Raw genomic sequence first — 8,305 nt, forward strand, 5'->3', positions numbered from 1 at the left:
ATCAAAACCACCATGAGATACCATCTCACACCAGTTAGAATGGCTATCATTAAAAAGTCAGGAAACAACAGATGCTGGAGAGGATGTGGAGAAATAGGAATGCTTTTACACTGTTGGTGGGAGTGTAAATTCATTAAACCATTGTGGAAGACAGTGTGGCGATTCCTCAAGGATCTAGAACTAGAAATACCATTTGACTCAGCAATCCCATTACTGGGTATATACCCAAAGGATTATAAATCATGCTACTATAAAGACACATGCACACATATGTTTATTGCAGCACCATTCACAATAGCAAAGACTTGGAACCAACCCAAATGTCCATCAATGATAGAATGGATTAAGAAAATGTGGCACATATACACCATGGAATACTATGCAGCCATAAAAAAGGATGAGTTCCTGTCCTTTGCATGGATATGGATGAAGCTGGAAACCATCACTCTGAGCAAACTATCACAAGGACAGAAAACCAAACACTGCATGTTCTCACTCATAGGTGGGGAGTGAACAATGAAAACACTTAGACACAGGGTGGGGAACATCACACACTGGGGCTTGTCAGAGTGTGGGGGGCTGGGAGAGGGGTAGCATTAGGAGAAACACCTAATGTAAATGACGAGTTAATGGGTGCAGCAAACCAACATGGCATATATATACCTATGTATGAAACCTGCATGTTGTGCACATGTACCCTAGAACTTAAAGTATTAAAAAAAAAAAAAAGAAAAGAAAAGAAAAGAAACTGCTGTTTTCCAAAGAGGTTGCACCATTTTACATTCCTGCCAACCACAGACAGATGAAAGTTTCAGGTGCTCCACATCCTCAGCAACATTTGGTGTTGTCATTCTTTTTAACTCTGGCTGTTCTGTTGCATATGGCCACCATTATATATTTATATATGTCTATTTAAACCTAACCTCAATGCTATTGATGCTTAGAATTTCTAGCTGTTCTCTGTCACCTTGGAGAAACAATGGCTCATTAGCTTTCGGCAACTTCATCTGTTTCTTGCTTTTTGGTACTGAGGTGATGGACACAGAGTATAAAATAAAAATACATAAATAGCAAAGCATGGTAATATTAACAAATTGCGCAACAAAAGCCTAATAACGCTATTGGCTACTATCATATAGAGAGTGTATTGTGCGTCATGTATGCTGCTAAGCCCTTTATACAAGTTTTTGTCATTTATTTTTTTCAACAATTGTATGGAATAGTGGATAGTAAGTATACTATCCCAAATTACAAATGAAGAAACTGAAACTCGAATGTTAAAAAAAAAAAGGCCCATGGTCACACTGCTACCAGAGGTTTGCCTGATCCACAGAGAGAAGGGATTTAAGAGGGCAACTAAATGTATTTAACTTAAGTAATAAATAAGATGTGTATATTTTCTGCCAACTGGGAAAGACGTTCATAATTTCAGTGACCCTCAAAAGGGAAAGTGGAGGAAAGAAAGTATTTTTCTTCAGCATTACCTGCAGTATTCACACAACACTGAGTTAATTCATTAAAAGACCTCTGCATAACCCCTTAATGGGTAATTCAGCTTCCATAGAGTTCATTGTCTTTTACTTTCTTTTGTTTGCTTCACAGATGGAGTACTTTATAATGCTTATGAAAAATTTTCCATCTGGATTAGATCAACCTCAAATGGAAGACAAAGAGAGAGCTATAGGCTCCTGTGTTTCCACGGGGATCGTCAGGATAGGAAGACTTTTCCAAAAACAACACAAGCTTGGTCTCATAAATTGGGCAACAGGGAGAGCTAGTGCAATGAATAATAATCACGTATGGACTTTTTCTTTGGTAGCTTCAGACTGGGTCTTCCCCAGATAGCATGAGGCCTTTGTAAGATGGCTGTGGTGACAGCCAATGAGCTGTCAGCTGGATATTCCTTCACTGGAGTTCTTACTTTCTTCTGCTCACATTCCATATTTATCTTAATGTCATTCTTCTCTATGTGATTATTGCAGACACTGCATTTTAATGACATTTTAACCTAACTTCATTCATTTAATGCTCACGATGGCTCTTCAATGGGGAATAAGAAAGAAAACTGAGATGCAGAAAGTTCATTCATTCACTTATTCAACATTTAAAGATCCCCGCAGAGCTGAAAAGGACAGTCTTTTTCTTTAAAAAGCTTATGATTATGGATAGAGACAGATATATTAATAGATAATTACCTTCAAATGTGAAAAGTGCTACAGGAGATTTAAGTAAAGAGTGTTAGGGAAGCAGAGACAAATGGATGACTAAGGTTGGGTTATTTGGTATTGATAGGAAGGTAAGTCTATAGATACCAGGTGGGCTGATTCTTTGACTAATGCTTCTTTCATTAACAAAAATAGAGTTTACCCTCCATAATTTTTAAAAAATACACACCTTGCTCTCAAAAATATCTAAGGAGCTTACAAAAAGGTATATATAATATGAATTATTTGTACATGAATTTGAACTCCTTTAAAGTGTATTCATGATGCTGTCCCTTCAAACAAACCTGAAAGGTGTTTTTCTTCTCTCCTTTTCTTACATTTTTTCTCATTAGCTTGCTGCACACAAGGATGGCTAGGCCCACCCCATGGTGCCAAGGTGCATGGGAAAGTTTCCAAGGAAAAGAGTTATGGCTGCCCCATTACCGGTGTTATCCCTTCCTCCAATAGCTAACATGCAAACAAGTGTGGAAGTCCCCATAGGCCAAAAGAGATGTGTCCCACTACCCCTCAGCTGTGTCTAATCCTGATCCACATATCCCCTCCCCTCAATTCCAAGATTCTTCATTTTTCAAATGTTGTCATTAGACAGTCTTTACTGTTTACTTTATTTCTAATGTCTTTCCAGGGCAGGCCTGAAGGGTGAACAAGACTGGGGGAGAGGTGATGAAGAGCCATTTATTTTACCAGTAGGACCCCAGGGACTATTTCATGTGTATTCATTTTCATAATCCTTCATGGAAATGGCTTTAGTTACTTGGCATTTTCCTTTAAAAGTTAGTAGCAATCTACTTTCTATTGCTTGGGATAGGCTATTCAAGAAAGGAGACAGAAAAGGAGGAGGAGAAGGAAAATGGGGAGGAGGAGGAGGAAGAAAGACCAACACAGATACTCTGAAAAAAAGAAAAGAAGAGTAGGGATTCAATGTAGTAAGATCTCATGACAGTTTTGGGTGAGATTGGGACATAGTACTTTATCTGTTGAACTAAATTAAGCCAAATGAGAACAAGCTGTTACTGAGCTTTGAACTAAACTGTTCAATTTTTGCTATCCTTCACCTCTTTCCTTAGGAGATGAATGTGTTAAAAATAGCTCCTCTTTCCTTAAAGGAGGTGCCTGTTTTATTTTCCAATCTAATCTTCCATCCATCTTCACTTCCTATCTGTCTTAGAGCTTTGAGAAATGTCTTGCTGCCTAGAAGAGCCCATTCCCTCAACTTGCCATCAGTTTCCCATTCCATTCATTTAGGCTTCAGTCACTTGCGTAATGGGAAGCTATTGTAGATTAACTATCGTATCAGACAAACTCCAATTCCAGTCATAAACTATATGCTGGATTCACTCTTTACACTCATGGAAAATCATTTAAAAAATGGTGTTTGGAACATTCTGCTGGCACTTCAAGCTCCATTTCTGGTATGTTTCAACAAAAAATATATTTGTGGATTCTTTTTCTCTTACACCTCCCTTTTCTCTCCCGCCTTAAAAAAGTTGGAGATTTTGTAAGTTAAATTAATGCTTGATGTAATTTCCTGTAATAGAAGGCACAGGCTCCAGCACTAACTATCCTTTCATGGAAAAACAGCTCATTGCCCCTGGATGCGGAGTCACACCCTTGAATTATGAGTCTGGATCATTGCTGAGTGGATCACTTTGGAGCCAGAAATCAGAGTGGTAGCAGGAGAGAGGAGTTGGCAACTGGAGGGGAGGAAAAGGGTTTGTTGGGAATGAGTGCCAGGACAATGTTTAAGGACAACAGAAATGTAGTGGAGAAAAGGGAAGGACACTTAAGTTACCTAGAAAGAACTGAGAAGCCAGGAGAGATTCAGATTGTACTGGGTTAGAGCCTGCCATGCAGCAATTTAATTTCCAATATTATCAATAAGTGGAAAATTTCTGGGTTGTAATGCTTTTGAAGAGATAATGCAAGCCACGGTCTTTGGGATGTCAGGAGGACAAATAAGCAGATGAGGCAAAGGAATTCTGTATGTGAGATGAGTTAAAAGCAATCTCTAGTCTTCTTCTAACATCCATGAAACCAAAACAGGCAACCTTATCGTGTAAGCAGAGTAAAATCAAATCCCAGATCCTGACAGTGGGATCCAGTAAATGGGGCTTTAAAACATGGGCAAGGAAAGGAGATTTTCAGAGTGACTGTGAGGACAGACTTCGGTGCTTCATCTGAGTACTAGAGAGCAGCCAGTTCCAAGTGAAGCAGGAGAACTTGGCCCCAGGAGTGATCTCATTAAGGAAAAATGAAAAGGAGAAGTTCCTTGATATGCTTACACCTAAAGAAAGGAGACTTACACATCTAGTGGAGACTTGGAGGATTAAGTATTTGCAGATTTTATAAATTCTCAGTTAATAAAAATCAGGCCTCTAGCACAGGCCCCATTAAAGATGTTACCTTCTCACCTAAGCTTTGGTGTCAGCTGACTTCCACATAGCTACTATAAGTTGAGAGAGAGAAATGGAGATGAGGAAATAAAGAAGTCAAGATTGAGAACTGCATCTAGGAAAAAAGTCTGGTAGACTAGGAAATGACTGGCAGCAAATAGACCAGTAGTCTAATGAATTTTTTTTTTTTTCGAGACAGAGTTTTGCTGTTTTTCCCAGGCTGGAGTGAAGAGGTGCGACCCTGGCTCACTGCAACCTCTGCCCCCCAAGTTCAAGTGATTCTCCTGCCTCAGCCTCCCGAGTAGCTGGGATTATAGGTGCCACTACCATGCCTGGTTAACTTTTGTATTTTTAGTAGAGATGGGGTTTCACCATATTGGACAGGCTGGTCTTGAACTCCTGACCTCAGGTGATCTGCCTGCCTCAGCCTCCCAAAATGGTGGGATTACAAGCATGAGCCACCATGCCCAGCCTGGGAAGTCTAATGAATTTTTTGAGGGAAGTGTATTGTTGAAGACACCATAAACTTAACCTCAAAAGCCTTTTGACTGCTCTGTAAGTCTTGAAGCAAACCCCTAGCAGAAAGTGTACTGTTAGAATCCACCCAGTTCTCGGGGAAGGCAGACACTTCAAAACCCACTTCAGTGGAAAATAACATACAAGGAAAAATTTCCCAGAGGGAAGATTCAGGAGCCATGGAAGACAGTGGATAGGAAACTTCTTCCCCAGAACTGAATCTAAGCAAGGAATTTGCCAATACCCAGGAGTTGAAATCCTGCTCACAGGATTCCATCATTGCTATGTGACCATGACTGCTTCTGTTCTTCAGTTTTCCTGCTCTCCCGTTGCCTACTGAGTGTGTGCATACGCTTTGGGGGAGCAGGGACAGCAGATTACTTATCTGTTTAGTTTGTAGGTTCTTGGGCTTGAAGAGTCGTATCTAAACCTGAGAGAGAGGACTGTGTATTACCTGTGGATCTCAATTTTGATGGAGAAGCAGTGACTCTGGGGCTTGGGGTTAGAGCCCTAGTGGAAGAACTGATTATGGTAGGCCTGTGGGAGGAAGAGTAAAACACGTATATGCTGACTGGAATGACAGAGACAGCACTATGTTTATCCAAATTTTTCTTTTCTTTTCTTTGATTTTTTTTTTTTTTTTGAGACGGAGTCTTGCTCTGTAGCCCAGGCTGGAGTGCAATAGCACGATCTCGGCTCACTGCAAGCTCCGCCTCCCAGGTGAACACCATTCTCCTGCTTCAGCCTCCCGAGTAGCTGGGACTACAGGTGCCCACCACCACGCCTGGCTAATTTTTTGTATTTTTAGTAGAGACGGGGTTTCACCGTGTTAGCCAGGATGATCTCGATCTCCTGACCTCATGATCTGCCCGCCTTGGCTTCCCAAGGTGCTGGGATTACAGGCGTGAGCCACCATGCCCAGCCCCAAATTTTTCTATCCACTATCATAGATGCCATTTCTAATCTTCCTTGCAGCTAGGTTGTGCTGCATGCCTTGAATTCTGACTGGGGGCTATGAATGGAAGGTACACACACCACTTCCAGACTATCTCATTAAAACATCACCCTGGCCTCTCTGCAGATATTGAGGATCCAACAGGGGACTCCAAGGCCCTGGGGGTAGAGAAGCATCAAGGTGGGAGGTGCTTGGGGCCCGAATCACCCCATAAAGGGTCTCCCACCAAGTGAAAGCATCTGTATTGGATCTCCTATGTGTAAGAAGTAAACATTTACTGTGTTAAGCCAATGAGATTTGGAGGTGTCTTTGTGACAACAACTAGTAAACTTACTAAACATAGAGGGGGAAAGTACAAAAATTATTAATATCAGGGAAAACAAAAAATTTTACAAGAAAAAATTGTAATCTTAGTGTACTATACAAAATAGCTGTGAATAAAGCAAGTACGAATGATTGATTCAGCCAAAATTTCTGCTATAATTTATTGGGAGGACGAGGGAAAAAGGAAAGAGAGAGAAGACAGAGATGAAGAGAAAGTCTGTTTTGCGGGAAGAGAAAATATAACAGATTTAAATACTCATCTTCCTAAGTTGGAAATCAAAATATATATCAAAAATGAAAAAACCCAGAAATAGCATGCTATTTAGAAATATGGAGATAAATACCAGAGCAAACACCTTAAAGAGTAAGAGGAGGAAATCAAGGGTGGAATCAGAGGCTGTGATTTTTTTCATTACAACCTTTGTAGAACTCTTTGTTAAAGCTCTGCATGACATAACTTTGATAAAAATCAAAATGAAATAAAAGAAAACAAAGTGAAACCTGACAAACGACTTCAAAGTAAAAGCCATTGAAATTGGAGAAAAGCAGTGGGCTGCAGTCCCCTAAAAACCAAGAAGAGAGTATATTTGGAGAAACAGATGGTTATGGGAATGAAATGCTACTGAGATGTTAACGAAGATAAAAACTGAAAAGTGCTCATTGAATTGAGTGTCATTGAATTGAGGTCATTGGTGACCTCAGTGAGGGAAGCTTTAGTGGAGTAGCGGGGTGGGAGCAAGGAGGTGAGAAAACGAAGGAGTATATTTGAAACTGCTTTGGAAAGAGCTGCACTTTATGTATATAATGTAATTTAGATTATTGATTTTCTAAGACTCATGAGCCGTTTCTGCATATGAACCTCACACTGATGTGTAAAAAGGGAAAAGAAGATAAATGAGCTTGCTTAACATTACATGAATCTTCTCCCATACTTCTGGAACACAGGCTCAAAGGGGCTTGTGCAGCCCTGAATGCTTAACCAAGAACCTTGAGAGCAAAACCATCTGGAAATCTGGGTTTGAATGGTCACAAGACTTCAGGGATGAAGCTTCACTGGGTATTCCCATCTAGTGATTATTTCTTTCATTTTCTACTTAAGTGAAGGGAAGATGGAGCCACTTAGAATGCATCATCCTTAACAAATGAAATATGATTAGATACCAAAACACATCATCCACCTTCACAGTAATTAGTCCTTATGCGTATTAGCTCTGATTGCTTTTCATAGTAAAAAAGATTTTCTAATCACTTCCTAAATTTTACACACACATCAGAAAAACAGAAACTCAGGGGAATCCCTGCTTAACATGGAAAAAAAGAAAATTAAAAATTCAAAAGTAAGAAGGTTTGCATATACTCACAAGGGAGAAAATAGAACATAAGCTATCTCATTATTATTATAAAATATGCATTTCTGTGTATTTATAACTCATAATTAAGGGCTACACTTTTTTTTCATATGAAATAGCACTACTTCCCTTTCTCAAGAACAGAAAAGGTACAAAGGACTTTTTTTTTTTTTTTTAATTGACAAAGTCTCACTATGTTGTCCAGACTGGTCTTGAACTGGCTTCAAGTGATCCTCCTGCCTCTGCTTCCCAAAGTGCTGGGATTATAAGTGTGAGCCATCATGCCCAGCCAGTACAAAGAATTTTTAAAAAGAAAGGAGAATGCATGTTTCAGTTAGCAAGAACATGAACATAATCTCTGGTTTAAAAGGTAGACTCTCAAGAAGAGAGAGCCTTATGCAAATGAGTTTGCCGAAGAAACGCTATTTTGGAAACATAACTGGCATCTGAATGTCTGTCTCTCCAGGTGGCCTGTTCCCTTGACATAAATCTACTTGCTTTGAGTAACTTGTCTTTTCATAGATAGCCTGAGAATTACTTTCT

The sequence above is a fragment of the Nomascus leucogenys genome, chromosome 22a, assembly GCF_006542625.1.
Source record: "Nomascus leucogenys isolate Asia chromosome 22a, Asia_NLE_v1, whole genome shotgun sequence".
Classification (NCBI taxonomy): domain Eukaryota; kingdom Metazoa; phylum Chordata; class Mammalia; order Primates; family Hylobatidae; genus Nomascus; species Nomascus leucogenys.